Source organism: Hordeum vulgare, chromosome 5H, assembly GCF_904849725.1.
Source record: "Hordeum vulgare subsp. vulgare chromosome 5H, MorexV3_pseudomolecules_assembly, whole genome shotgun sequence".
In the NCBI taxonomy this organism is placed as follows: Eukaryota; Viridiplantae; Streptophyta; class Magnoliopsida; order Poales; family Poaceae; genus Hordeum; species Hordeum vulgare.
Window position 1 is genome coordinate 216,229,306 of NC_058522.1, and position 10,593 is coordinate 216,239,898.

A 10,593-nucleotide genomic window follows, 5' to 3' on the forward strand; every position below is an offset into this window, starting at 1 on the left:
CACGCACAAGTCAAAATGATCCTCGCCCTTTCGATTTTGAGCACTCATGCAATGAATGAGCGTAAGCAAGATATGTTGGCACTTAGGATGGCAAATATAATAATGATGGGGAAGGCATACAAAAAGGTGTGAAAGGCTCACATCAGTGAGGACAACCATGGGCGAGAGAAAGCCAAATGATAGATATGATGTGAGGAGTAGGGATTGCCATGTAACAGATGCACATAGGAGCTAAGTTAAGCTCTCCAATGGACCTAGTGGTGGTGCATCCAACTTTTTTTCTCATGAAGACCTAGAGCTCATTTGAGGAGGCTCGTCGTTGGAATATGCAAACCAAGTTCTATAGTGAAGGTTCCCCACATAGTTATGCATGAATGATAATCTCTATGTACTACCAATATAGTAATGGTGTACGAGTGTGGATCTTTCAAAAGGAATAGTAGTGTTGCCCCCTTCTCTCTTTTTATTTTTTTTATTTTTTTTGCTTTTTCTCTTTTTTTTTGTTTTTTTGGCCTCATTGGCTCTTCCTTTTTATCTCTCATTTGTCCTCTTTGGGATCTTTTGTTTGTCCTCTTTGGGATCTTTTCCTCACTTAGGGGTAACACTCTGTATTTTACATGAATAGAAAGCAAAACCATCACACTTTATAAGAAGTACTCAACATAAAGACAAGTGAAAACTATCATGATGTATGCTAATGTATGCCTCTACCAGTGTAGCCGGATATGCAATGATACTAGCGCATCATGTAGCAGTAACGAGGGCTAGTCCCAACTAGCATGCGTCTCTATGATCAAGCAAAATCATGTATGACATGAAGATCAAGTCATGAGATGATGGATGTTGCATGGGAATGTATCTCGGAAAGGCTATGGAAATGCCTTAATAGGTAGGTATGGTGGCTGTTTTGAGGAAAGATATAATGAGGCTTATGTATGACAGAGCGTATCATGTCATGGGTTTGGATGCATCGGCCGAGTTTGCACCAACTCTCAATGTGAGAAAGGGCAATGCACGGTACCGAAGAGGCTAGCAAAATATGAATGGTGGAAGTGCCAATAATCGAATACTCACATTAGTCCGAAGAACTCATACACTTATTATCGGCAACTCTCTATCTAGTTAGGAAATTCACAAAGAGACAAGTACCCCAAGGAGGAATGTTTGGGGGTTTGGTTATACTTGCGCATCCTCGACTCATGGTAACGTGAGGGTACTCTATATATTCGAACCCCTCCAAAGGTTAGCGATCAATTTAGCAGCTAGAGTTCTCAACTAATTTTTAGTTTTTGAAAAATCACGGATTTCTCAAAATAAGACACCTATCACTAATAGACTCAAGCTCTTGGCGCCAATAGTGCAAACATTACTCAAATCAATACCTCAAAAATATTGCAAGTTACTACTATACTTAAATAGCAACCTCAGTTACCTACTCATGCAAGACACACAAATCAGTGAAACGAGCCAACTCTCTAAACAAGATAAGCATGATAACTCAAGAGAGTTCCAAAATCAACCTAAATAATAGATCTTAAAATATAAGCATGAAAAATAAGAGCTAAGCATGACAGTAGCTACGAAAAGATGAACAACACACAAAAAGAATAAGCATGAAAAGCTATGTTGTGTTCTAGACTGGAATGGAGCGCTTGTCTCTCCCAAACAAGCTAGGATAGGTTCCGACTTGTTATGAACAGAAAACAAAACTAAAACAAAACTATAAATCAAATAGTGGGACGCTCCAAGCATAGCACATATCATATGAAGTGATAAAAATATAGTATGGAGATGGACGACGTGATGATTGTTGACAGAGAAGGGGATGCACGGGGGCATCCCCAAGATTAGACGCTTGAGTCTCATTGAATATTTCTTGGGGTGCATGGGGGCATCCCCAAGCTTCAGCGTTTGACACTCCTTTATCTTGTTTCAGCATCTCTAACATCGCAATACTTGAAAACTCCCTTCATACAAAACTCATCATAAGCTGGTTAGAGTAGTTAGTTCCCTTAATAAAATAATTCAATACCTGCTGGAAATGAAGATTATCATGAAAATATACTGATTATCATGAATGCCAAAGGGTTTTTGCAAACAAAAAGCAAGCTTAGGATTCGCAAAACAATGAAAACACAAAACATGGTAGAATGTGTGAAAAACAGAACAACACGTAATAAATAATTTATTCGTGGCACTTCTGCAACTCAAATCAAAAACCTCAGAACGGATGTCAGAAGGACAATTATATAGATCATGCTGTAAAAAATATTCAGACCAAAAAGATGACCTGGTGATTTTTGACGAATTTTTCCATCAAGCAGACATAATCTGTTTCTGGACAGCATGTCACAATTTTTGAACTTTCTTGCAATCGTAGGCTATAACTTGGCACAAAGATTAAAAATAAAGATACAATGATGTTGCTACAGTAGTAAAACACATCAAGACCACTAAAACAGAAAGTAAAAACATATTGGGTTGCCTCCCAATAAGCTCTTTCTTTTATGCCTTTGAGCAAGGCACAGTTCAAGAAGATCAAGTGTTATCAACTCCAAAAGAATAGCTTGCCCGTGTAACGGACTCATAAGGTAGCTTAATCTTATTTCAAGGGAAGTGCTCCATTCCCTTTTTAAGAGGAAATTGGAATTTAATAATTCCCTCTTTCATGTCAATGATAGCACCAACGGTGCGGAGAAAAGGACGTCCCAAAATAATTGGACATGAAGGATCACATTCAATGTCCATAATAAGAAAATCAACGGGCACATAATTATCATTGACAATAATAAGAACATAATCAATTCTCCCTAAAGGTTTCTTTATGGAAGAATCAACAAGACGAACACCAAAAGAACATGTATCATAAGGTTTCCAATCAATCATATCATACATTCTTTTGGGCATAATGGAGGCACTAGCTCCAACATCACACAAAGCAAAGCAAGAGATATTACTCAATTTAATTTTGAACATAGGGTCCCAACCATCTTCTAGCTTCCTAGGAATAGAAGTATATAGCTTGAGCTTCTCCTCCCTAGCTTTGATAAGAGCATTAGTAATATGCTCAGTGAAGGCAATATTGGGTCTGCTAGTGTGGGGGTCTTTGGCCATTCTTTGCAAAAAGGTGATGACTTCGGAGAGACTACAATTGTCAAAATCAAGATTACTACCATTAATTGAAGTGGTGGTAATGTCATCTAAGCTCATTGTTTTGGTAGTCTCTAAATTCATAGGACCTTCTTGTCCTATAGTTGAGGTATTAGCATCACCATTAAAGGGTCCATTGGGACTAGGAGTGCGATGGGTGCTAAAAGTTTTGAGATCCTCATCAACTTGTATAGTACCAATGGTAGTGTGTGTAAGAAGGCTCTTATTTCTCTCTTCCTCTACCTTTTCTCTAGCCCATCTCTCATTAAGTTTGGCTAGCATTCTTATGTTCTCATTAATTTGGGCTTGGATAGCATTCATGGGTGTGGTGTTCCTTTCCTCAAGTGGGGAAGTTCTAATTTTAAGTATCTCTACATCATGAGCTATGTCGTCCATCTTCAAAGAGAGACTATCTAATTTCTCTAGTTTCTATTCTACACTCTTATTGAAGGATTTTTGAGAAGTGATAAAATCCTTAAGCATGCTCTCTAATTCAGAAGTGGAGTTTTTGGTGCTAGTATAATTGTTGTTGTTCCCATAGTTGTTGGATAGGGAACGGTCTAGGATTTCTACCAAAATTACTCCTATAGGCATCGTTATTAAAGTTGTTCCTAGAAATCAAATTAACATCCACTTGCTCTCTCTCTCTCTTGAGCAACCAAAGAATTTAGAGGAACATCATGAGGACCAATAGGAGCTTGCCTAGTAAGTAGAGTCATAATCATGTCAACCTTATCATTAAGGGAGGAAATCTCCTCGACAAAGCTTACCTTCCTACCTGTTGGAGCTCTCTCGATGTGCCATTGAGAATAATTTGTCACCATCTCATCCAATAGATTTGTGGCAGCACCAAGTTTGGTTGACATAAAGGTTCCTCCCGCGGCCGAGTCTAACAAATTCCGCGAGGTAAAGTTCAATCCTGCATAAAAAGTTTGGATAACCATCCATGTAGTCAAACCATGAGTAGGGCAATTCTTACCAAGATATTTTATACGTTCCCAAGCTTGAGCAACATGTTCATTATCCAGTTGCCTAAAAATCATAATGTTACTCCTCAACTGGGTAATCTTTGCAGGAGGATAATACTTCCCGATAAAAGCATCTTTGTACTTATCCCAAGAATCTATGCTATTCCTAGGCAAAGATTGAAGCCACACTTTAGCTCCTCCTCTCAAGGAGAAAGGAAAAAGCTTAAGTTTAACAATATCACCATCTACTTCTTTAGATTTTTGCATGTCACAGAGCTCAACAAAATTGTTCAAGTGCAAAGCAGCATCATCTCCAGCACCGTAGAATTGATCTTTCATAACTAGGTTTAGAAAAGCAGGTTTAATCTCATAGGACGTGGCCTCACTGGCAGGAGCAGCAATAGCAGTGCAGATAAAGTCATTGTTGTTGTGACTAGTTAAGTCATACAACTTGGTTTTTGGTATAAGACTCTAAAGCAAAAACTATTTTTTTGTGGTTTTTGGTATAAGACTCTAAAGCAAAAAAGCAAGAGCAAAGCAACTATTTTTTTGTGGTTTTTGGTATAAGACTCTAAAGCAAAAACTAGAAAGCAAACTAACAAGACTAAGAAGCAAAAGTAAAAGATAGTGTGCAACTCCCCTATCTTGAAGAGTGAAGTCCCCGGCAACGGCGCTAGAAATTCTATTGATGACGAGGTGATTATATACTTCTCCCCCTCGTTGGTTACCGCAAGTGGAAGGTGGAGATGTAGTTAGCAGCAAATTTCCCTCACACAGAGACTGTAAGGTTTATCGAACCAGGAGGACTCCTAGGCTCAACAAGTAGGTGTCTTCCACCCTGGCGCTAGAAAAAGACGTGGACCTTCACACACAACAAATAACTTTGCTCCCAACAAATACAGAGAGGTTGACAATCTCTCTGGCCTTGTAGTTTGCAAAGGATCAAAACACAAGTGGGAAAATTAAATAAAGTGGTAAATAGTGAGGTGTAAACAATGATGGTGATATGGACCGGAGTCACATGATGTTCACTAGTGATGTCTCTCTCCCGAAAGACGATAAACAACTATGCTAGGGTAAACAAATCATAGTTGGGCAATTGACAGAATTATGATCGCACCGCAATGCTAATTATGCTCCTTGATAGTATGAGGTTCAATAGTAATGGGAAATACGCCAAGACAAGTAGACCATTTATTCATCAGCATCTAGTTACTAATCATCCACCTTGAGATATTTATCCAGAACATCTCTCTGGTATTAAGTTGCGAGCCCCACCCAAAGTGTAAACTCAAAGCAACGGACAAGTGCATTAACGAACTATGTGTAAGGTAAACAATCCTTGCAACTGTGGTCACAAGCATCATTGTTTTCTCCCTGGTGGCAACAAGCACATCCCCTGGTCTCATGTTTATGTCACTCAAGATACACATCGAGGTGCCCGAACCCACAATCATGCATAACGCTCCCTCTTGGAGTTACGATCTACTACTTGGCGAAAGCAATAAAAAGCAACGGGGAACATGCAAGAATCCCTAAGGAACATAATATAAAAGGATAATCAAATATATAACTCATAAGAATCCGAACATAATCTCATAATCCATCGGATCCCAACAAACCGAGCATAGCAATGGCAAGAGAATTACCTAGATGCCTTGATCATGTAGGGCAGCTCACTAGGACTAACCATTGAAGCACAAGATTGGAGATAAGACATCACATAGCTACTAGTCATGGACTCATGGTCCAAGGGAAAGTACTCACGCACATCCGGGAAGTGTCCATGGCGGTGGAGAAGCTCCCGGAGGTCAATCCTCCCTCCGGCAGGGTGTCGGGAAGTGGTTTCCTGACGCTCCCGGTCTTGGAAGCGCTGTGGCGGTGGAATGATGGAGAAATTCGCGATTCTAGAAAGTTTACGAGGGTTTCCTTGCGGAACACTAAATATAGGCCAAAGGAGAGCACCGGAGGAGGTGGGGTCCACCTAGGCGACCTCCTGGCGTGGCCTGGGCCCTGGCCGCGCCAGCAGGCCGCCTGGGAGGCCCCTGGCCCCCCTCTCGCCCTCCTTCGGTGATACCGAAGCTTCTATTTCGCTGATTTTTTTATATATTTTTCTGGATTTTTTTGGGCTTCAGAAAATTGGGTAAAAGCCCGTGCAAAAAAGACATCAGCACACAGAAACTGGCACTAGGTGCACTGAGTTAGTAGGTTAGTCCAAATATGTGTAAAAAGATATGAAAGTGTAGCAAAACATGTAACAATGTCACCCAAAAGATCATGGAACAAGCAAAAATTATAGATAAGTTTGGGACGTATCACACGACGGCGTGCTGACGGTGGAGCTACGTGGTACTCCGGCAGATCTTCACTAAGCACTACGGAGGACGAGGAGGAGGAGGAGTATGGCTGCGTCGTGGAGAGATAAATTGTGTGTCTCAAAAGGGACAAAACCTCAAGTATATATAGTAGGAGGGAGAGGGAGGGCTTCCTTGGCCCCTCCTCCAAGGAGGAGGATTTCAGCCGAACTAGGGAGGAGTCCACCTCCCACAAGTGAGGTGGATTCCTTCCTTTTAAATCCTTTTTGCCTTATCTCTTTATCCCTAGCCACATGGGCCTTCTATGAAGGCCTTGGCCAGCCGAATAAGGGCTGGTCCACCTCCTCTAACAGCCCATGAAGTCCTTTGGTCGTCACACCCCTCCCGGGGGTCCTCCGGCACCCTCCCGGCACTCCCGGTACACAACCGATGAGCCCGAACCTTTTTCGATGATCAAAAGAGGACTTCCTATATATCAATCTTTACCTCCAGACCATTCGAGAGCTCCTCGTGACGTCCGGGATCTCATTTGGGACTTTTAACAACCTTCCGTAACCACGTACACTAATTCCCTATAATCCTAGCATCATCAAACCTTAAGTGTGTAGACCCTACGGGTTCGGAAGACATGCAAACATGACCGAGACATCTCTCCGGACAATAACCAACATCGGGGTTTGGATATCCATATTAGTTCCCACATGTTCCATGATGATCTCATCGGATGAACCACGATGTCAAGGATTCAATCAATCCCGTATGCAATTTCCTTTGTCTATCGGTATGATACTTGCCCGAGATTCGATCGTCGGTATCTCTATACCTTGTTCAATCTTATTACCGGCAAGTCTCTTTACTCGTTCCGTAACACATCATCCCGGGGCCAACTCCTTAGTCATACTAAGCTCAATATGATGATGGATTACCGAGTGGGCCCAGAGATACTTCTCGGTCACACAGAGTGACAAATCCCAGAATCGATTCGTACAACCCAACAGACACTTTAGGAGATACCTATAGTGCAGCTTTATAATCAGCCACTTACATTGTGACATTTGATACACCCAAAGCACTCCTACGGTATCCGAGAGTTGCACAATCCCATGGTCTAAGGAACTGATACTTGACATTAGAAAAACTTTAGCAGACGAACAACACGATCTAGTGCTATGCTTAGGACTGGGTCTTGTCCATCACATCATTCCCCAATGATGTGATCCCGTTATCAATGACATCCAATGTCCATGATCAGGAAACCATGATCATCTATTGATCAACGAGCTAGCCAACTAGAGGCTCACTAGGGACACGTTGTGATTTATATACTCACACATGTATTGCGGTTTCCGGTTAATACAATTATATCGTGAGTAATAGACAATTATCATGAACTGGAAATATAATAACAACAACTTTATTATTGCCTCTGGGCATATTTCCAACAATCGCCCACTTGCACTAGAGTCAATAATATAGTTACATTGTGATGAATCCAACACCCATAGAGTTCTGGTGTTCATCATGTTTCGCCCATGGAAGAGGTTAAGTCAATCGGTCTGCGACATTCAAATATGTATGTAGTTTACAAACATCTATATATCCATCATGTATGTATTCAAGAATGGAGTTGAAGCGGCACTTGATGTTCTTGGTCTTCTTGTGAAACCTGGGTTCCTTTGCAATAGCAATAGCTCCAGTGTTGTCACAAAACAGAGTCATCGGGCCCGACCTATTGGGAATCACTCCAAGGTCAGTGATGAACTCCTTCATCCAGACTCCATGTGCTGCTTTCGAAGCAGCTATGTACTCCGCTTCACATGCTGATGCCGCCACGATAATTTGCTTGCAACTGCACCAGCTAACTGCCCCATTATTCAAAACATACACGTATCCGGTTTGTGACTTAGAGTCATCCGGATCTGTGTCGAACCTAGCATCGACGTAACCCTTTACGACGAGCTCTTCGGCACCTCCATAGACGAGAAATATATCTTTAGTTCTTTTCAGGCACTTTAGGATATTCTTGACCGCTCTCCAGTGATCCACTCCTATATTACTCTGGTACCTCCCTACCAAGCTTATGGCAAGGTTCACATCAGGTTTGGTACACAGCATGGCATACATGATAGAGCCTATGGCTGAAGCATAGGGGGCGGTACTCATCTTTTCTCTATCTTCCACCACGGTTGGGCGTTGAGTCGTACTCAGCCTCACACATTAGAATACAGGCAAAAACCCCTTCTTAGCCTTATCCGTATTGAACTTCTTCAATATCTTATCAAGATATGTGCTTTGTGAAAGACCTATGAGGCGTCTCGATCTATCTCTATAGATCTTGATGCCAAATATGTATGCAATTTCTCCAAGGTCCTTCATTGAAAACTTTTACTCAAATAGGCCTTTATGCTTTCCAATAGTTCTATATCATTTCCCATCAACAATATGTCATCCACATATAATATGAGAAACGCTACAGAGCTCCCACTCACTTTCTTGTAAATACAGGCTTCTCCATAAGTCTGTATAAACCCAAACACTTTGATCACATCATCAAAGCGAATGTTCCAACTCCGAGATGCTTGCACCACCCCATAGATGGAGTCTGGAGCTTGCATACCTTGCTAGCATTGCTAGGATCGACAAAACCTTCCGGTTGTACCATATACAATTCTTCTTTAAGAAAACCGTTCAGGAATGCTGTTTTGACGTCCATTTGCCAGATTTCATAATCATAAAATGCGGCAATTGCTAACATGATTCAGACCGACTTCAGCACTGCTACGGGTGAGAAGGTCTCATCGTAGTCAATCCCTTGAACTTGTCGATAACCCTTAGCGACAAGTCGTGCCTTATAGATGGTCACATTACCATCCGTGTCAGTCTTCTTCTTAAAAATCCGTTTATTTTCTATGGCTCGCCGATCATCGGGCAAGTCCACCAAAGTCCATACTTTGTTCTCATACATGGATCCTATCTCCGAATTCATGGCCTTAAGCCATTTGTTGGAACCCGGGCCTGCCATCGCATCTTCATAGTTCGAAGGTTCTTTGTTGTCCAACAACATGATTTCCATGATAGGGTTGTCGTACCACTCTGGTGCGGAACGTACCCTTGTCGACCTTCGAGGTTCAATAGCAACTTTATTCGAAGTGTCATGATCATCATCATTAACATCTTTTATAGCCGGTTCACGCGCCTCAGAAACATTTTCTTGCGCTATGCTACTCTCCGGTTCGAGATGAGATACAATTACCTCATCAAGTTCTATTTACCTCCCACTTACTTCTTTCGAGACTCTAGAAAGGACCCGTTCTTGGCAACAAAGATCTTCCCTTCGGATCTAAGATAGAAGGTGTACCCAATAGTTTCCTTAGAGTATCCTATGGAGACGCATTTTTCTGCTTTGGGTTCGAGCTTCTCTGGTTGAAGTTTCTTCACATAAGCATCGCAACACCAAACTTTAAGAAACAACAGCTTAGGTTTCTTGCCAAACCATAATTTATACAGTGTCGTCTCAACGGATTTAGACGGTGCCCTATTTAAAGTGAATGCGGCAGTTTCCAATCCATATCCCCAAAATGATAGCGGTAAATCGGTAAGAGACATCATAGATCGTACCATATCCAATAAAGTGCAATTACGACGTTCAGACACATCGTTACGCTGCGGTGTGCCAGGCGGCGTGAGTTGCTAAACGATTCCACATTTCCTTAGGTGTGTGCCTAACTCGTGACTCAAATATTCTCCTCCATGATCAGATCGTAGAAACTTTAGTTTTTTGTCAAGTTGATTCTCCACCTCACTCTAAAATTCCTTGAACTTTTCAAAGGTTTCATACTTGTGCTTCATTAAGTAGACATACCCATATCTACTCAAATCATCTGTGAGGGTGTGAACATAACGATAGCCACCGCAAGCTTCAACGCTCATTGGACATCATACATTGGTATGTATTATTTCTAATAAGTTGGTTGCTTGCTCCATTGTTCCGGAGAACAGAGTCTTGGTCATCTTGCCCATGAGGCACGGTTCGCATATGTGAAATGATTCAAAATCAAGTGACTCCAAAAGTCCATCTGTATGGAGTTTCTTCATGCGCTTTACGCCGATATGACCAAGGCGGCAGTTCCACAAGTATGTGGTACTATCATTATCAATCT